Source organism: Pseudopipra pipra, chromosome 6, assembly GCF_036250125.1.
Source record: "Pseudopipra pipra isolate bDixPip1 chromosome 6, bDixPip1.hap1, whole genome shotgun sequence".
NCBI lineage: Eukaryota > Metazoa > Chordata > Aves > Passeriformes > Pipridae > Pseudopipra > Pseudopipra pipra.
The window spans coordinates 52020517-52042504 of NC_087554.1; the positions used below are offsets into that span (position 1 = coordinate 52020517).

At 37.6% G+C, this 21988-nt stretch overlaps 1 long non-coding RNA gene across 1 annotated transcript in view; it reads right to left on the reverse strand.

Moving 5' to 3' along the window:
• LOC135416228 (uncharacterized) overlaps nucleotides 1-21988 on the reverse strand; it is a 63698-nt gene that overhangs the window by 10806 nt on the left and 30904 nt on the right. Inside the window, exon 3 of the long non-coding RNA XR_010431492.1 lies at nucleotides 18985-19051. This is a non-coding gene — a long non-coding RNA (uncharacterized LOC135416228). The remainder of the gene's footprint in view (nucleotides 1-18984; nucleotides 19052-21988) is intronic.

Below are 21988 nucleotides of genomic sequence, written 5' to 3' on the forward strand. Positions count from 1 at the left end.
ACAATCTAACTCTAGTAATAAGATTTTGCAGAAAAAAATCACATCTGCTTAATGTCTATTGTTAAAAAACTAAGCACTCTTTTTCAATCAAACTGCCACATCTTTCCTCTTAATGTATTATCAAGTTTGGGTCTTTTCTTCACATGAGGGCATGGCCAGACTCATACAGTCTTTACTGGCTACTGGAATTTCCTTTGTATCTGCCTTAAAAATGCTTTTTGTTTCCTCAGAAGTATTTCATTAAAGTATTATTTGCTTCAGTAGTATTTTTATCCTGATGTGAATCAGGTTCCATTATTATACATTGTTCAATTGTATGTAAAGGTTTATATTCTGGAACAGCTATAAAGTAAATTCTATATTAAAACAGTTTTTAATATATAACAAAAAATTAACCTGAATTAACAAAAAATGAAAATATTATTTCTGTTACATTCTTGTATCTCACCTACATGTGCCTTGGAGCTCAAGATATTGGAAAGTAATTGATTTATAATGTATCCATGTTCAATTATTGGGCTTCTGTCCATGAGCTAAATTAAACATGGAGAAAAATAGAAAACACATGAATTTCCATCCAAAGAACACAATCATCTTTCACTTTAGCCAAAGAAAAGTATGCAATAAACACCAGTCATTTAGAGGGACCCTACAGCCGGGGAGGGAAAATGGAAAGGAAAGGGAAAAGAAAGAGATGAAGCTTGCAGAACTCAAGCAAGGCATTTTTCTAAATCATGACTGTAGGCATAATCCCCATGAAATTCAGGGTTGCTTATTCCCCTGTTAATACATTTTCCTATGCATTTCCTAAATGTTTTCATTTTCAAAAATACGATCGATGTTCTCTTCACTGAAAAGAAAACTAGCCACACAACCCTCGATCATCAAGGCAGGAACAGCTCTGTAATGCAATTTCCTTCCAGAAGTTCTTAAAACTGAATTCAGAGTTAAACTGTCATATGTAGCACTCCTCGGGGGTTCCTGGAAAACTGTTTCCTCATCTGAGATGTAACTCTGTGAAACCAAAAAGGGGAACCAGTCAATCTTGTCAGCTGTTTCTAGTCAAAAAGGTTTTTGACAGAATTATAATTCTTAGAAATAGATTTCTGCTATGGAATTAAGTTCACTAGAGTAAAAGCTGTTAGAAAATTCAAAATTGTCAAAATTATTGAAGTAAAATTTCTTTATTCATCTGAACTTTTTTAACCTATTATTTCCAGAATTTTCATCAGTAATATTGATTTTCAGATTGTCTGTGAAAAAAAAAACCTGTAATCTGAACTTTTTGGGGAAGACACTAAAAGATTACATCACCCAACACTAGTGACATATCTACTGCAAATGCATTGTTTTGCAAATATATTGCAAATGCACTGGAGAAAACCTTGTATAACTAACATGTAAAAAACCCCAAACAATAATAAGTTATCTAGCATACTCTTTATCACTGCTTCCTTAATAAAGTTTTAAACCCGAAGAAGTGCCTGTGTGCCTTAGAGCTTGTTGTTTTTTAACCAACCATATCAGTTGATCTAATAAAAGATAATGACTCTACAGACCTTCTCTTTAAAAATATTTCACACAGTCTAGCTAGAGACAGAGGGGGGGAAATTAAGTTCACAAGCCTTGCTTGTGAAGTCCCAACGAAGGGACGATGAATTTGTCTGGATGCAATATGTAATAAACAACCCTGTGAAAAAAAAGGCAGAAGCTTGCACAGCATCTGCTTTGCAAACTTAAATAACTTGGCCATTTAAGTTGTTTTGTTTGGTCTGTTGCATATGGCAAAATGATCCAATTGATGCACTCTACCATCAGTATTTCATTTTTAAAAACTAATCTGTTCCCTTCCCCTCCCCATGTTGATGGAGGATCAGTTTAATATCTGGATTGCTGGCAGTGCACTTGAGTGCTGGTGAGTCAGATAGATGGGAATGCTCCCTCTGAGTCAGTGTGGAGCCAGCCTCCCAGCATGGTGCTTGGGGACACTCTGGTGCTTGAGCTGCAATCATTTAGATCAGAGAAAACCAAAGCCCTGAACAGTTGCGGTCACTTGAAATCAGATGGAATAAAACATAGATATTATGCCAGTATCTTCAGCAAACTCAAAAGAAGACAATAATTGCATGAGGCCAGATCTGCTCACACTCTGCCAAGAAGCTTGATGAGATAAAGATAGTCTTCTTTGTTTTCTGCCATTAAACAGTCAAGCTTATTATTTTTTTTTATTGAAAGAAACTGTAAAAGTTGTTATATTCCATACAAGAAGTGGTTGCATTTCAGTGCTATACAAAGCAATTCTGTTATGTATGAGCTGTAGGTTTGCACATGACATGGAAAAAATTAGTCCTCTAGCTGTTCTTTTGCACAGATTTCAATGGAGTTTAGAGCAGTTCTAGAGTTTTTAAATGATCTATAATTAATCTGAGAGAAAATAAAAAGAATTTAATCAAAAATGAATTCTTTTAGAAAAAAATACTCCATCACCAGTTCTTCCCCTGGCCTATAAGCTCTTTGTAGCAGGGCCAGATTTTTATTTTGTGTTCACCCAGTGCATAGCACAGTCAGCTCCTCTGGGTTTTTGAATGATGCATCTCAACAAAGCTATAACAACAGCGATAACCCTGATGACAATGATGTCCATGATAATAAATTCAACACTTTCCAGTGAATAACACATATAATTATTACACTCCAGTCTGTTTATTATTCAAGTATTTTTAGTTTCCCTTAGCAAAAGTTCATGTCACTGACAATACAGCCAATTAAATACACAAAAATGAACATCTGTAAAATTTCAAGCTACAAAAAAAGCTCTGATACTTTCTTACTTCAAGAAAGGGAACAGACTTGGAAGATTTTTCCCTTTCTTCATTCTGAAACACTTGCTGTAACCACCATCCCCCTCATTCACATAGTTGCATAGTTGGTAATTTACTAGGGATTCATCATGTGCACAGAAACCATCTGACAAACAAAATCAATTCAGTGAAAGGGACAATAACACTAACATTTCAATGCAATTTGATGTGCACAGGTCAGGGAAAAAAGATTGTGGTATTCAAAGTAAAACAAATAAACATTTACTTTAGCACTGTATCAAAATGGAAAAGCACGTTTCCTGATGTGTGAAGTTTAGATGAAACTCTCCAAAAAGTATATGTTGAGATCCTGACCTGAGAACTCTTGTGGCAGGATAAAACTAAATGCAAAATTAAAAGGAACCAGTTCTCCACCCACCAACTTCAGCAGCGCTGCTAGGCACTGTAATAATTAATTGAGCCTTGATATTTCATCAACTGTTGATTACAGAATGGAGCTGAGTGGAACATTTCACACAGAAAGTGAGACAATATTGCAACAAAGTCAGGAAAAAAATATCACTTTTCACCCAGCATGGTTTTGTGAACTTTGACATTTGATTTCATTTAGCCAAATGAAGAATTGAGTTAGAGAAGGTGAGAATACCAGAGTGAGAGGGAGAGACAAGGGTCAGGAAGAACACCATTCTCTAAATGTTTCACATGTTTAATAGCTAATATCTGAAGATATGGGAGCAGATTTTTAGCTTTACCAAAATGTTGTTGCACACAAAGGAGAAAACTTTCGGGGACACAGCCAGTACTCCTAGTTGTTTTGACCAGACTCAAAAGACTGACTCTAAGCCCTGACCAGTAGGGAGGCTGCTCCGTATCTCTCAAGTTGGTCAAGGCCCTCAGTGAAGCATTGAACAGCTGAGCATAGGTGGAACAGAAACTGAAATATAGCCCTTGACACCTGGTGACTTGTTTTGGAGTGAAAACCTTGCCCAAGGGCAGCTGAACCTGGATGTGATGCCAAGGTGTATCTGCTATGGGCATTTGTGTAGCAGCTCAGAAGCCAGTGGTGAGCTGGTTTTTAAAGGGAGTTAAGAAATTAAAGTGTTCATTTTTATGACTGCCGACATTCACTTCAGCACTGCTCAAATCCCTCATCATCTCATGGCTTTCCAAGAGCAAACCCTCTTCAGGTTTTGCCATCAATTTTAGTGTAAGGCTTAAAGAGTTTTGGAGGGTGTTGTATGAAGGGGGTCTTTGTCTAGATACTCGATTTAGGAAAACTCGCCATTCCTTGCATGATCCTGTGTGTGTGTGTGTGTGTGTGTGTGTGTGTATGTGTAGTGTGTGTGTGTGTCTGCACACATTGGAATTTGTTTAAATGTGTTTAAGTATCAGTGAAAAAACTAGCATCCATAATTTAGCTATTTTTGATTTTGCAAGTTATGTATGTACAAATGCAGTGAAATGTATTTCCCTCATACAGCAAACTTTTCATTCCACAACATGATGTAAACAGCTAATTTCGTTCTTTTTGCTAGGACTAGGAGTGCTTTGGATGAAAGAAGGTGGGGGGGAGGAAATACTGGCATGTGTGAAATATAGGAGAGGAAATGTAAGAAGAGAGAAATCAGAACATGACACATAATGGGGCTACAGAAAGAGCAGCTGATAAAAAAAAGATAAGCATTAAAGAGGAAATTAAAAGACAACAAGTTATCCACTTGGAATTGATCAAGAAATGAGAGCATGTATGCCTGTAGTAACATCTCCATCTCCCATTGGCAGTTACTCCAAGATCTAGGGTGTTTCCCTGAATCCTGGCTGACATCCAGCTTGGGTAATTATATTCTACTTACATAAAATTCCCCTTGCAGTTTCAATTGGACACCACTTTGCATCCCAAACTGTTCTGCAGTGTGGTTATGCTTGTTTCACAGCAGAGATGGCTGCATTTCAGCAGGGAGCAAAGTTATCTTTTTATATAGTTCATATACTATGTTATAAAGCACCTGGGACCCTTCTGCATCAAACGTGCTGTACACATTATGTTATCAGTAGTATTCAAGTTATTAGGAGAAATAGTATACAGTCATCATTTATCTACTGAGACAATAAATTTTGTGTTAAGTAGGGTCTAAGCCAAATCACAATGCCATAGTAGTGCTCAGATGGAATTGAATGGCACAGTTATAAAAGTAATTGAACAAGCCAGTACGGCTACAGCTGGGAAAACTAAATCAAAGGCCCAGATCCTCAGCTTAAGTAATACAGATTCACAGAAGCTCAGCTATTTACAACAGTGGGGAATTTACCTCAGAAGAACAGGCTGGCAAAAAGAGACTGACCATCCCTCCCAAAGTTTTAATGCTTTCCCACCTGGCAGGACCAAGCAGGCAAGTGCTGATGAACTGTATTTAAGCAGTAGTAGCAGACTCAGGGGAGGTTCTGAGGCCAAAAAATTAGAGAAAGGGGAAAAAGGCACACACACAAGGGAAGGGCCAGTGAAAGAGAAAACAGAGATTCAGAATGCAGCTAGGATTGCAGAAGAAATCCACAGCAGTCATCTGACACAGGTGAAGGAGATGGAAGATGGCAATTGTGCTGTTGCCCAGTAGCTTGAAAAGAAATCTGACTGCTTATTAGTTTGGGGGGTTTGTTGGTTTTTTTGGTTGTTTTTCTTTATTTTATTTTATTTTATGTTTAGATCAAAAGGGCATCAAGTAATTCAATCCATGTGTTTACACAGAGAATAATATTAGCATGGGGATGCATGGAAACCACATGGGAATATCTACTAAATGAGACTACACTGAAAACAGCCATTCAGCAGTCTTGCAAAACCCCTTGTATGGAGGAAAGTTGACCACTGCATAATTCAACTAAGTGAAAGACAAAGACGTTGAGTGACTGAGTGCAGCAGCTTGTGAGGCAGAGACAGGTTTGCTGTACGACTGGTCTAACCTGCTACTTTTACAATCATTTCCACATCCAAAGTTAGGAGATGGAGCATAATAGGTTCCACAATAAGGAGTGTGATAGAAAAAGTTAATCAATTAGTGTGAAAGCAATGCAGACAAAGCAGAACATTCAGCTTCCAGAATTTCAGGGAAGAGTATCTAAAATACAGAAAATGGTTTAAATTAATTTGTGGTAAATTGTTTTTTTCTTGATCATGCTTCTGACTTACTCAACAGCCACTGGCACTTCATTTACTACTTCTTATTGTAAAATGTAACATGAAAAGGACTGTATAATGAGAGACAGACATTTTTCAGAGCATGATTTTTCTGCTGAAGAAAGCTAATTTTGACCTGGAAAGTAGACCTATGAGAGGAGCCAAATAATTTTTCATCCTTGGTAAAGTTAGAGGTAAGGAATTGTTGAGGCACAGCATCGCCAGCTGGTCAAGGGAGGTGATTGTCCTGCTCTACCCTGCACTACTGCGATCTCACCTTCAGTGTTATGTACAGATTTGGGCACCACAATTAAAAAAAAAAAGATATTAAGCTATTAGAGAGAGTCCAAAGAAGGACCACTGTGTTATGGTGAAGGGTCTCTAGGGGAAGCTGTATGAGGAGCGGCTGAGGTTACTTGGTCTGCTCAGCCTGGAGAAGAGAGACTAAGGGGAGACCTCACTGAGGTCTTCAACATCCTCATGAGGGAAGAGGAGGGGCAGGCATTGATCTTTTCACTCTCATGGCCAGTGACAGGACTCAAGGAAATGGCATTAAGCTGAGTCAGAGGAGGTTTAGGTTAGATATCAGGAAAAAGTTTTTCACCCACAGGGTGGTTGAGCACTGGAACAGACTCCCCAGGGAAGTGGTTACAGCACCAAGCCTTCCAGAGTTCAAGAAGCATTTGGTCAACGCTTTCAGGCACATGGTGTGACTTTTGAGGATGTTCTGCACGGGGCCAGGAGTTGGACTTTAAGATCCTGATGGAATCCTTCCAACTCAGCATATTCTATGATTCTATGAGGCTGTGTGGAATCCATTATTATAGACATTATTTCAAAAACTTTGTCAAGGTAGAGGTAAAAGCTCTAATTATGACAGTATTTGGCATCTTCTAAAAGAGAAGGAAAGTCAGTTGAGAAGGTAGGGAGTTTATTTCCTACTGATTTTTGACTGACCAGCCAGTTTTCTGCAAACTTCAGAAGATAGCAGTACTACAAACAAGACAGTTGAAATAGATTCAAACAGCAAAAGTCAGAATGTGGAGAATGCACTGGATACAGTCAAAGGGGGATAGAATTAAATAGGAAATAATGCTAGATAGCATAATGTCTTTCAAAAGAGAAGAAACTTTTAAAATACAACAGCAGCAGCTATTCCATACTTGGGAAAAAAAAAGTCTTTTTCGGAAACAGTCAAAGATAATTGGGAATAAAGCTTAAGAAAATGGGTCAAGGAATATTTTTATTATTATTTTGCACATACTGTGAAGTATTTTGTTGAATTACAGAGCCCTATATCTGAAAATCTTGCTGAAGCATCTGAGAAAATACTTAATTCTTTATTGCGGGTCTGCTAATGCTCAGAATAAAGCTAAATTACTGTGTCTTTGAAGCCTCATATTTTTGACAAATGTCTAAGACTTCTTGATCTTTACTATGTATTTCATGCTGGTCTGCAAGTGAACTTTGCAAAAAATTAGCTTTTGAATTTGCGCCTTGCATTTTGTCAACTGGATTCTTGTGAGCTTTGGGTTAGCAACTTTAAGCCTCTGCTTCACAGAGGCTAATTAAATTAAGTCAACTGAGTGAAAAGGCAGCCTCTCAGGTCTGCAGTAGAACAAGAGCCAATCCCAGAGGGATGAAGAAGGGTAAAGCAGCAGCATGCAAGCTTTTCCCCTTCCCCCTTCCTCTTTGTGGAAGCTGTCCTAGGCACTGTCCAGGAGGCTGTCAGCTGAAACTGGCGGCTGCCATCCGCTAACACTGGGCACATGAAAATGAGCCAAAAAGGCAACAGAAGGAGAGTGGAAGTGCCAATGTCCTCAAAATTCTGGCGCTGAGTGGAAATAAAATCTCCTTTATCTACCTCACTAATTTGTTTGATTAAGGGGATGTGACTTATCCCCATACATTGGGGACTGGTGAGAAAGCTGCTGGGAGATGGCTTTTGAAATCATGTGTGCAATTGGTTGCAGCTCCCAGTCTGTGGGCAGAAACTACTGTATTATCTCCTGATTAATGAAATGGCCTCACTATAGCAAAGTCTGTGAAGCTGGGAAAGCTTAAGGTAATTTTTACTGGTATGTGTCACAAGGTTTCAGTCAACAGACATAATTTGGAGCCACAGTAGTTATCATGTCAGGTACAGGTGGAAGTTTAGAAAACTCACCTTCACAGGACTATTTTTTCATACTGCAATAAAACCCACAGGTTAAAAGTTCAAGTGTCCAAGTCAGTATTCACAATTGGAACTGGAAATTATTTTACCATATTGCATAAACATGGCAGTAACCTTTCCTTTCTGAATGTGATGTAGCCGTGTGCTATGTGGCTGAAAACCTGGAGGCATTGAGCTCAAAGAAGGAGATAGGTCTGCAGGGAGAATTAATGTGTGTTAATAAACTGGTTATTAACACTGGTGAGAAGGGGAGGTTTCAAAAAACATAAATGCTTTCAAGTACACAAGCTCTTCTTCAGGAATACAATTCACATTCTTGCACTCCTTAAACTCAATGGGAGCTTTAGCATTGGCTCATTCATCCCTCATATTTAAATTGCAAATAGAGAGGATGTAAGATTCATCCTAAAGGAAGTGAAATTGCCTACCATTAAAGAAATTATGGGGTTGTTCTAAATAAAGCCTGGAGTGCTGGAGCATCTTGACCCATAGTGGGTGTAGAGTTCAGAGAAGGCAAGTCAGAACACTTTCTAGCATTGGTTTACCCACCTGTTAAACGGGTCTAACAGTCAACTTCAGGAAAACAGAGAACATTAATTAATGTATCTGATGTTCTCTGAGATTCTAGAGAAGAAAAAGAATACAGTGCAAAGTAGTATTCTGATTTTTGTCATTTTGGTGATCCATCATCCTGCAGCTCTGTGGGGACAGGAACTACTGTCTGATTCAGCAGGCAAACACATGCAAGAGCCGCTGAGATTTGCCTTTGTTGTGGGCTGTCAAATGTGTTTTTATTTTTATTTAATTATCAGCCTTTATTGGGAGTGAGTTCCGATTCTGAGTGCTTTCATGGGACATCATATGATGAGGTGGTACCAAGGGAAGTGCTGCAAAGTAGGTCAGGTACCACAAATGTAACCAGACAAGTCACTCAGGGGAAGTTCAGCTGTTTCAAATAAGTCAGAGACTACAGCCTGGAAGACAGTGATTAAAGCTTAGAAGCCTTTACTGAAGCCACAGCATGATAGGCCTGGATCACTACAGCAGTCAGATAAAGTTGTGCTATTATAAGTTTTCAGCCATCCTGCTAAAATCCTGATTCTGCCAACCTTACTCACATCGAGAACTACCCATTGCCTGGCAAGGAGACCCAATTCCTCAGTTCACATATCATAACTGAGGTCTGAGCCTAGAATAAATAAGGCATAAGAAAGACACTCAGTGCTGTCTACGTTGGATAAAATTTGCTTAAGCCTTTGAATTTTTATCCAAATTGAGCTCACTCATTGATTCTTTTAAGGTTCTTACACAGGCTGGACTTAAAATATTGTCAGCCACCTTAGGTAATTAAATGCATGTTTGTAATTAAATACTCTCAATATTTGTTGAATTTTAGCTATCTTCCCTCAATTACAAAGTAAAAATAAATATGGAAGAAATACTTTGACATATATGTTGCTTAACCAAAACAGTGACCTGTTTGCATCTGCCTAATTTGATACTCAGCTATAATACTAACTTCCCAATCCAGCCTCTTCAGCTTCTGTAATAATTGTTGACTTTTAGCTGCATACTTTCTTAAAAGGGGAAATGTTTGGCGTTACATTCATCTCAGTCTGAAAAGGACTGAATTTCATAAATTTCCTTTCCTTATTGCTGATCTTTGCTAGCTTCAGGTTTTGCCTGAGCATAGGACTAATGTGTTTATAATGTGGGGATTTTTGCCCTGGAATGGAAAAAAAAAAAAGAATAGTTAAGTCTGAGTTGTTTTGTTGTTTTTTTGTTGTTTTTTTTTTCCTCAGTATACATTTTGATTGAGATATCAGACTGGTCCTGATGCTGATTTTTGACAAAATGGATTGTACCAACAGTGCCCTAGTGTACCACACAATCCTTCAGTGCTTTCCCCTTGACATGTTCCTGGGCAAGCAAGCCTTAAAAGAATGCTGTTACACAGCTCTTGTTTAGTGTTTAGATCTTTAATATTTAGATCTTTTAAGTGTTTTGTGTCTACTTCTAACAGGCTTTGTGCCAGTTCCCCAACAATGTAGCTGAATCAGTAACTTGGAGCCTATTCCATGATAGTGGGTCCAGCAGTCTGCTCTGGGTATGTATCTTGTGAGTCCTGCAGCCTGCATGCCTCTTTGCCAAACAATGATATAATCAATAAGCTGCCAGCTCTTGGATCAAGGATGTATCCAAGATATTTTAGGCTTATCCAATTACTGAATAATTGTGTTTGCAATAACCAGCTCATGTTCAGCACATTAGAAGAAGATGATTGCTGCTGACTCTTTCAGTGCCAGTACAGCCAGCAAAGATACACTTTGCTGTGTCTACACTAAACCTAGAAAAGTTACCTTTGAGTGTCTGTTCTCCTATTTATTGTGTCACTGTAATGACATGTAGCTTATTCATGTTGCTGTCCTCCAGTGGGGTTAGTGTTATAGGCATTAAAGATATTGGCATTATGCCTCCAATTTCCTCTTCTCTCCTCTTATACAACCATAGAGCTTTAAATGGTAGTCCCTAAATTCACAACCAACTCCTGAAGCCATCCAGCGAGCCAGGAGGATGCAGAGCTATTTTGAAGCACTGATGAGTACCAAATGCTGTGCTCTTGGAGTCCCCTCTCCCTACAGCCATTAGCAAATCAGTGTACATCCACCTGGCAGATAAGGGTTACTTTTCTTATGGAAACTTGAGTTTTTCAAGGCTTTTCATTCTTCAGACAAAGAAATAACCTATAGACACTGCAGAAAGCTAAGACCATAAAAATTCTAGCTGTGCTGGAACAGTTCTGCTTTGGTGATTTCTTTGAATACAAGTGTAATAACTGCTCAAACAAGACAAAAAAAATGTTAATATATTTTCATAGTCATTCTTTTGCACTTCCAAGAAGATCCCAGGATGCAAAACCTATATAGCATGATTGGGTCTCATGTTGATTCCGAGTCCATAAATTCAGTAGGATTTGGGACTCCTTTGAGAAATCCTATAAAAATTTTCTTTAAAAGTCATGTTTAAAATACATTGTTCCACTTGTGCACTTAGTAGGTAAACATAAATAAGTTACAAATGGAGCTGCATGGGTAACTCTTGATTTTCCTAGAAGAAATTTAGTATTGGAATTTGAGGAGAAACTCTAAAAAACACAGACAATATTCTGGACCAACAACAAAGCATATTTACATGCTGCAGAACAATATACATTCAATTTGAAAGGGTATTGAGAGCAGAAGCAGATATTCCTGGATCAACAAGTGAGTTTCAGTCTGTATCCAGAAGCATGTTCCTCTCTACAGCAATTCACACGAGCTCCCAGGAAATCAGAGGGTGAACACTGAGCATATCATAGATGTAAGGTTTTTCAGTGGAATTGGTCATGGTTTAAAGCAGATCCAGATGCCTGTCAGTCAGTAGTTAAAGGGAACCATATAACCTCTTTCCTGGAAACAGATAAGGTACTTGGATAGTAACAGCTCAGTATACAGAAGCAACTAAAGGAAGAGATTAAAAAAAAAAAAAAAAAAAGAGAAAAACAAAGGCAGTCTAAAACAAGTGGTAACATCACTTTTAATTTTCTTTTTTTTTTTTTACTGACAGTTTTAAAAATCACTTAAAATCCACATAAAAGTACAGTATGTGGGATTCAAATAAACACAAGTGGCCTACTAATGCACTAACGTGTGTGTAATTATTTTAAAATCTGGTTGCACAACAATGAACTCTGCTTTTCATCTTAATCTCATGGAGGAGAAGAGATTTCTGTGGTCTTGGTAAAATGCAATCCACGCCAGGCTTGGACTAGTCTGGCCACCCAGGTTTGCCTTTTCATATATCTGATAGATGTGTTTTGACAAGTTATATTAAGTACAAAGCAGGCCACCAGAGCAGCATGTGGAGTTGATATAGACTGAGACAGAAAGGCAAATAACAGTATGAACACACTTTTGTAGGCAATATTTGCCATAACTGAGTATCCCCCCATACATCATATTACCACACTTAATGAAAAAAAAAAGTCATGCAAGAAACAGGACCTAAAGCCTTTCAAAAGGCAATATTTATGCATATTTTACAGTCTTTACATCTTCCTTATCTATGTCAGGTTTGTTTTATTTTTTATTCTTTTTTTTTAAGAACTAATTCATTAGCCTTGGTGTATCTTTCATTTTTCACTGGTTCAATTAAGGGGAATGGCAGAGCTTCCATTCCCACTCCATCCTTCACCTTCTATTAATACCACTCTGTATTTCATTTAGTCACTCTGAAAACTGGTGCAGAAACTTCATAAGGGGAAAAAAAATGCTGGCACATACACACCTGAACTGATTGCCCTTTTCTTTCACAACCATCTTGAGTACATCACCGTCATCCTCCAGAGCTCTCCTAAACAAGTTTTGGCAAAAGCAAAAACAAACACTATTTTACAACATCTTTGGATGCACTTCCAAAATGCAGAACTAATTAATCAGTAGTCTCTGAGAGACTCAGCTAAATGTGGCTGCCTCTTTGACACTGATCTCTGCTTTGATGTGAATATAGAAAGCATGTGAGCAAACCCCCTAAAAGAGGTAATGGGTTTCAATTATTTATTTGTTTGGAAGACAGGGGAGTGGAAGGTTAGCAATAAGTACACAGCTAATCCTGCTTAGGCCCTCCCAGCTGCGAGGGTGTTTAACTCCCTGCTTCCTTACACTACATCTGTACAGGATGCAGTAGGATGCATTTCTTAGGCTGTCATTGTGCCAAGTTCTTTACAAAGCAGAATGTACTTAAAGGACATGTATACTGTCAAGCCTCATATAAAGGCTGTTATTTTTAATTATTCATTATCAACACTAGAGAGCTGCTAGCTCAACATATAGGCCTTTCCCCTTGCTACATTTAACTGTCATTGGTTTTCAAGTCAAGAGTGTGTATTCTAAGCGTTAGCTAGTCATTAGCATCATATTCTCCGGACACAATATAATCATTCTAATAATTGATTGTAGTGAAGGTAGTCACTTGTATCCCATACAATTCTCAGCCATGACCTTTGTCCTCTGCAGTTTATTATGCACAGAGAAACATCTTGATGTTATAATCTATCTTCCTCACAAATTTACATCAAAGGGCAACAAGCTACATATTGCTCCTTCAAAACACACCACTTGTATGTTGCTGTAAAAGCACCTGCTTTTTCTGAAAAGCATGTTATTAGTAAATGTGAAATTAAAAAAAACACTAAGTGAAAGCCTTTCTCATAGAGACTATGAATGTATGGAGAGAGAAAATACACACAGGATTTTTCTTTAGAAATAAAACCTGTTAAATTAAAGTGGAAAGACTTTTGTGTCACAAACAAAAGGGATATATTGATAGCAGACTGATTAAGAGAAACTGCCTGTAGAAATAAAAGAAATCTACAACACTTATATGATAGACACCTTAGGTAAAATGCCTGTTTTCCTTGTTGACTGGACCAATTTAAAATCATTTCATGTTCTTAAATCATTTATAAGTTGTACTGTTTTTCTTTCCCCCTACACAGACCTGTCTAGTGCAATATATTGATAGTGAGACCTGGAAGTTTTCAAGAAGTCTATTTATAAAAGTTTTAAACCTGATTTGCCATACAAATTCTCTAAGCCTAAATATAGTTCCTCAAAGGTGCAAATGAAAAGGGACAAAAAGAAGTCACTGAAATATTTATAAAGATAAGAAGGAAAAAAAAATCCATGATAAACAGCAGCTAACCCTATTCTCATCCTCTCCTGCCTCAAGTATGAAGCTCAAAACCCATCTCATATTTGACCTCTGGAAGATAAAATGGGATTCTTTGTATTGCTTGATAGATTAGATCCATGTACAGTATTCTTATCACAATGGTGATTAAGCCCTTATTTATATAAAATAAATCAACATCTTAAAAATCTCGGGAGCTTACTCTCATCTGTAACATACAGGTACATTTTTCATCAACTTTAAATAAGAAAAGGGGTTGCAGGAGTGTTGGAAGATCTCAGAGAGGAGAACTCCATCTCTTTTCTTATCAGAAGGCGGTATAAACTCTGTAAAAATCTTCAACAACCAATTGAGTCACACTACAAGGAGAAAGAAGAGGATTTAATCAGTCACTGTTTCCAGTTCAGTTTAATTCTGATACTAGGATCTCACCTTAATTTGATGGACATTGAAGTATGTAAGATGGGATAGGCATGTTTGAGCCAGGATGAACAACTTTCCTATAAAATAGGAGACAAGTCAGGAAAACTGATGAAGTTTTCTCCAACAGAATGGAAGGGAATGTGAAATACTGATATGATCAAAGTATTCACTTACTGTGTCTCATATTACATCCCTAATCAAAGATCACTGCAGCTTTTGTACACGCACAAAGCCTTAACAAGTTTATAAGGTGTAAAATTTCTCCCTTCTAAGGTGATCATTAGACACTAATGGAGAAACTTTCTTTCTCCTGAGGATACTCAGCACTATCAGTTATTTTTTAAAGTTGTCATTCAAACAAGACTATTCGTAACTATTTATAATCTGTTTTTCCAGTAGTAATGATTAGATTTCTTTTTACTTTATTCTTGCAAAAGAGAAATGCTTCTAATAGATATTATACACAACAACAAGGCTTTAAAAGAGAAGTGAAAAGCTTAGTGAACTCAGTGAGTTGTAAGAGTCTTCTTTACTATAGCTTTTGAAGGAGTGGATATGTCTTCCTATTAATAAAATATATAAAAGCAAATGGTATGAAGTAGATCAGCATTTTGCAGATAAAGTAACATTGTGCCTAGTATGGGGTCAATTTGCAGCATGGATCTTAAAACACTTGGGTTAATATTCTGTCTGAGGCTTTCTAAAGTATTTTGTATTTTTCTGCTCATAGTAAAACTTTTGGAAATTTGATCAACGGACATTGTGCAAGAGCCTGGTCTCCATCTCTATTTCATTAGCTCTTACTCAGCTAGATGGAATCTTTGACAGTTCTTTAGTACTTGGTCACTGAAGAGACCTCTAAGACACAGTCAATTTTCTAGACCTGACAATAGAACTAATTCTAAATCTTCTTCTATACCCCTAGAGTCTCCTTTGTCCTCTGGGAGTTCCATATTAGGAAGTATATTTCCGAATTCCATTTCAAGGAGCTGTTTTCATTTCTTTTTAAGTGAATGTCTTGTCAGCTTCACCAACTCACTTATCCATGTTTCTCACCTAGAAAATGCATGCAGCACATTGCACATTTCCCTGTGTGACAAGGGTTGGGCTTTGTTAACTGGTAAGTAGGTTATTATTTAGATCTGATGAATGATTAAGCATTCTGTAATAATGTAAAGAAATTTGGCCTGTGTGGTCCAGCTGCTAGCTGAATTCGATTGCTTCTACTTGAGCTTGATACGTGGAATATTTAGTAGTCTCCAGCATAAAAATCTTTGTTCAGGTAGGAAATGTAAATATTTTCCTACTCTTTAGAAGAGGAAAAGGTCAAGTTTTACTAAATTGCCCATATCACATTTTCAATATTATAAATTTGTCAAAAGCTGAAATTTCTGTTATAAAAGGAATATTCATCTATCCACAATAAATATATTTAGTAAGTGACTGTCTAGCATAATAATCCTCTTACTTTTTACTTTTGTCACAGTGTATAGTGTTTCACAGTGTGAACAGCAATAATGGTCATGTGTTCATATGAATTGATTCACTTTGGCAAGTCTTGTTAGTTGACAGGTATGTAATACATTTGCCTTGCGGCTTTGGGACCAGGTTTCAAATACAGCCTTCACTGAAGTGACTGAAAATCATTCAGATCTCATAACTGCATCAAGTGACAAGTAATGTGAATTCAGTCAGTATGTGTATAGGACCTGATGTACACTAGCCAGTCAAAAATGCTTCCCTTTATTCAGTTGCACTGCTATCTCTGACCATCAGAAAGAAGACACTTAAGGCAAGGGATTAAGGCCAGCAACACAAATCTATCTTTCTAAATATATTCATATCTTTCCAACAAGACACTTATGTGCCCAGCAGCTGTTTCCTTAGCTTTTGGACTCACTGTCCACTAAAGTCCCTCACATATACAATAAGGGCACTGTACTAATTGTCAACATTAACTGCCAAAAGCAGCAATTCTATCAAGTTGATGTTGACTCAGACATGGACTTGTCCTGATTGGGTTACTCTTTAACGCTGCTGGACACCTCTCACTGTAATGTTTTCACTGCTTACCAAAGAGTGTCAAATGTTGGCATCTCATTCATGCTTGTCATTGCCATGATATCACACATTATCCTCTAAGAGGAAACAAGATTTCACCTTATTAGATCACATACGAGGAACATGTCAGTCATATGAACTCATGGACAAAAAAGGAAAATGGAATTTATGTCCAACAGCTAAATGTCCCAGCTTTACCCACTATAAAATAAACTTATTAAGAATAAAAACATGCCTGCTAGACACTTCGAGAGATACAGCTGGTTTACGACATTTTTTTATCCATAGGCACAATGTACAGTATGTGCAAGTATGGTTATTTTATTATAAGCCTCTCAAAACCCACTTTGTTCTACAAAATATTTTCTTATACGTGAGAAAGTATCATACAGATGGAGTGTCTTCCGACTTAGATACACTGAGAAAAGAAACTACTGTATTTTCACTTCCTGGCTTGGTTAGTGGCATGGATGGGGCATATTGCTCCTATTTGTAACATGGTCATACCAACAGTGGCAGAGGATACTGAAGTGCATGGAAAGAGAGCTCTCATTACATCAGCAAAGAGGGAAGCTGTGGGAAAGGAAGAAGGAGTAATTTGACTGTTCTCAGACTTTTATATTCCTCTCCTTCTCCACCTTAAAGCTTCCTTACTCGGATGGTATATTCCTCTTTTTAACTCACATCTGACCTCTGCAGTTTTCAAGCCTTTTTCAGTCCTGCCACATCTATCCTCTTTCTATGTACTCCAGACGTTCTTTCTTCTTTTCCACTCTTGCATCAGTTTTCATATTTAGAAACTGAATCCTTCAAGATGTTTTCTTCCCTTCCTCTACCCCAACAGTCTTTGAGTTTACTGATTCCCAAGGAAACATGAGATCAGGTCATTACTGCTCTGCCCCAAGGCTTTCCACTTTATCCCATAGTATGTCAGTGTTCTCTGTGCTGTTTGCAGCTCCTCCCAATTAATTTTCATATGATGATGTCAGTTACATACTGGAAGTAGCTACAACATTTGAGAGAATGCTATTTTTATTCCCCTTTAGCATTTAGGTTGTCTCCTCTACATACAAAATCACAATTACAGTTCTTCCTTGACAAATATTTCTTAATAAAAAACCTAAACAATCTGTTTATAAAATAAATCGCCTAGTGAAGATTATTGAATTGTTGAAGTTGGTATCATGGACATTACTGTTAGTAACATGACTACCATATCCTTTGGACTAAATCAAGATAAACAAGATTTTCTTCAGATAAAGCTGTGCAAAAGAGGAAAAACCATGATTTTTCAAGTAAAAATACACTGTAGCACAGTCACCCACTTTCCCTCCTGTGTCATTCAAGCCATAATTTTGGGAAACTGTAGGATGTATATTCCTCGTGCTGATAGCTTGCATGTAAGCACATGAGAATTGTGCTTGTGTTCATGTACAATTGCTACCTGTAAAAAGTCCATTTTAATTTATTTATAAGAGTCCTGTGTCTTTTTTTGCTCTAAAATCACTGCAGTGATCATTACAGAAACATTCTATGCTTCCAAAAGTCAGTAATGTTAATGAACGCCTGAACTTAGTTGTCTAGAACCTTACCAGCATAAGTCAGGGGACCTCACTCAAAGCCAGTGACAATACTTACAGCAGCTGAAGATTTGGGGTTTGGAGCAGTGTAACAATCTTGTTCCTTCAAGCTAACTACTATGTAAACAAACACAATAAATATGAATAATATTCATAGCAGTATGAACAGAAACACACCATAATTTTAAATGTTGAATTATAACTAAGTAGGCAGGTAGAAAGCACTAGATATTTATGTGTCTCGGGTAACCTGCATAGAAGTTTGTGTCCATATTTAAACTGTGAAGAGCATGAATTTCTAATTTGTATTATTTCTACAACATACAGAACTGAATTCATACTGTTGGTGGCATCTGCTTTGAAGCTTCTTTATCAGAGTTTTCTGTGTAGCAGCTTGTCCATAAAAGATCCTCTACATACAAGTTTGAGTAGTACGACTCTACTTCATAACTTGAAAGCTACTTTTTTGAGCAATTAATTTGGCTAAATGTCTTGTGAGCTATCTTCAAAAGTTCAACATACATTCAAATGTTAGAACAAATATACTGTGACTTGTCATGGCATCTGCATTAGTAAACAAAGTGTTTGAGAGAGGCCTTTGATTCTGTTGGTGGGTGAAATCCAGAAAAAGGTGCAAAGAAAATGTAAGTTGGGACATTTCTTTGTTCTTTTTCTTTTACATCTCTGACATTATAAATCAATAATAGAATAATTGTATAGATCAAGCATAGATTTATACATGAAAGTTTCCCAAAGATTTAATGTCCATTTTTTTACCAGAAGTCCATTTCAATAACAGGCCACTTAAAAAAAATGGCTACCACTTAAATCAAGAATCAATTAGAAACATTAATAAGAAAAAGCCCTGTTAACTTCCATTAGACCCTAAATGAGCTTTTTAATCTCCATTAATCATGCAGTTAGTCATTGTTTTTATCAAGATTGTAAAAAACAGGGATTTTAATTCCTTTCAAATAAATTAAAAATTACCTTTGTTGACAAACTACAAGCAAAACTTACCTACTAAATGAGGCAGGGAATAGAATTCATGTGTTCAGTCACTTCTTGTTCATGGACTGTTCATACACTGGTGGAAACCAGAGTAAGATAATTGGTAATTAGTGCAACATCATGATATGTGATGAAGACTCAAATCACAAAGGTATTCAAAAAGTCCTGGCTCAAGACTGCGGTCTAAGGAATGTAGAAAATTACCTTACAGTTTCAAAGAAAGATTTTAATTTTCATAAGAGATAGCTAAAGCATTGGGAAATGTATGATGCCTTCCCAACTATGCCCTATACCCTTTCCAGAAATAATCATAGAGTCAGAATGATTGGGGTTGGGGTTGGGGTTGGAAGAGAACTTAAAGATCATCAAAACCTTAATGGATCTGTGAACTCATCTGAAACAACTTGCACTAGCTGTTGTACAGTGGTTGCTGCCCATAGACCTCAGAGGTAGGGAGAAGGTTGCTCAAATTTTAGGCAGGTTAAGAAACCCTACCAAAACCTTCCTGTTTTGGGAGTGATGTCACCTATTCTAATCCTATTTTCTTTTAAGTGTTGCTATTTATGGCTGGCATTATTTGCATTAACAAGATAAATAAAAAAAATAGAGAACTGTGATGGGTATAGTAGGCAAGGAATTGAACCTTTTTTAACACTTCCTGCATTCATTTTCTGTGTTTGTGATAGAAGATCTGTATCACCCACTGTGACACTGGCAGGCTGAGATGTAGGTAGGTGGGAATGAAAATACCTTGTGGGATTTTTGGGCTTGGGCAGCACAAATGGTCATAGTACTTCTCTGTGTTAAGATTCTATGCAGGAAACAACTCAAATTTTAGCTTAAAGTCCAGTTTTTTTACAATACTCACCTAAGATTGGCCTTTAAGGCCCACCCTGAATTAACACCTGCAGCAGTTCACAGCAAAATAACTAGTTAGCCCAGACATGAAAATTTCCACTTAAAAAAGCAGGAGGTGAACCTTCCCTCTGGATCAAATGTTCATACACTCATGAAAACATCAGGCATTTTCTTCTTGCTCGGTTTACAAATATTCTCCCTCTCACACACAAAAGAATGGGTACATTGCACAACCACATCACAGGGAGCCTGGGGGCAGCAGTGCCATGCGTTCAAGAATTACCTAGGGGTTCTTCAAGACAGGCCACTGGAGGCGGAGGTGACACAATGAATTTGGAGAAAGTGGAGGAGTGCTGGCTGAATAGATTCTTATGCATTCTCTGTATTTAAAATACCCACGTATTGGCATTGACATGAGCTTCAGAGGCAGAAGGGTTGAGATGCAACATGGCATTCATAACGAAGGCTGATAGAAGCAAAGTGGGAGCAATACTAAATGGGACATCATTAAATATTATTATGAGAGAAAGTTAAATTTACTTTCAAGAAAAAAAAATTCGTAAGAACTGTGTTTCAAAGACTGACATTTCATTGCTTGGCACATTCCAGCAATGACTGAGAATTGAACAAAGACATTGCAGTCTAAGATCAGGGAGCAGAATATTACATTTCACTTTTTAATGTGTGAGTGAGTTTAGTGTGGGCTGAAGGTAGGAGCTGGTAAAGCAAGGAGGTGCTATGCAACCTTCAGTCAAACACACTGTTTCTGAGCTGCCAGAGACCTTCTCAGGTGCTCCTGATCTCTTTGGCAAAGAACATGGATAGGTGCAGCTGTGTGCAGAAAGGACCAGTTTATTCCTCTGGGGTGCTTACTCTAGCCAGAACAGAGATCTTTGCATAAGAAATGAAATCTCCTAACAGTAATAATGTGAGCCATCTAGACCCTTTTGTATTTTTTAGAGTTTATAAGCTCACAAAAGACTTCCAGGCTTAATCTTTCAGCCATAGTAAAGACTTGAGGGCAAGGGGGGAAGTTGTGCTAAATATAGCAAAACAAAGAGAGTTTCACTCTCCTGGAAGCAGTATGAAATTACGAAAATCCCTGTAATGACTCCAGGTTCTCCATAGTGTATGTAACACAGCAGTTTTTGGAACAGAGATATGTTGATAGAAGTATTGCTACACAAGTGCTAAGCCATTCAGTGACTAACCACAAACCTAGAGCTGATTTGCCACAAAACACTAGAGCTACCCACTGTCTACAGTTATTCAAACACAGTTGATTTGTACTACAGTCTTCCTTAAGTTTCCTCCAATTTCTTCCTACTGGAAACACAATCACCACCTAACACTTGAAGCCCAGTCTGACCAATTCCTACCTTCCCTTCCATTCTATTCCTATTACGTCCTTTGGTTAAGTTTTCCCAGGTGAAGGCAACTGGTCTTCCAATAGCTGTCCTTGTTCACTTAAGGTTTTGAATAGCATCTGTACCTCAAGCTAGACAGTGTGGCTATGAATATGGCATTCTCAAAATATTTTTCAAGGTTTTGCTAAGGTAATAGTTGTCCTTCCTTACGATATGTTGTGCTTTACTAACAGTAGGGCCTTCTTAATCCATCTTGTTGCAGCTGTTTCACCCTTCAGTAGCCTGAAGGGTGGAAAAAACACATATAACCACTTTTTTATACGCCTTGTTGGTGTTATTTACCACACTCTAGTGTGTTGCGATGTTTTCTTGTGATTGCTTGGCTTCTGCAAGCTGGGTGTTATCAAGTATGTTCAATATTCCCTGTGCTGAGTTTTTGTGATTTAAATGCTAATTTAATGAGTTCTGTATGAAACAGAGGTTGCCTGGCACCTGGGCAATCCTTTAGCAGTAAGGTGCTAGGATCTCTCTTCCCTTTGTATCAGTCTCATTAGCCTAAATAGAAGATTTATGTTACTTTTCAGTAGTGGGCCAGCTATTTTCATCTTCTACTGAGGACAACTGAGTGTTCAGTGGTTTGCTAACTGTGCATCAATACTCAGGAAACGCTATCCTATCTTACAGAAACATCACCAGTTTGGAACAGGACACTGTTCAGTCTAATTTGGTAGCAGTTTTCTGTGCTCCTTTCTTCACAGTGATTCCATCCATTCTTAACTTGCTCTCAG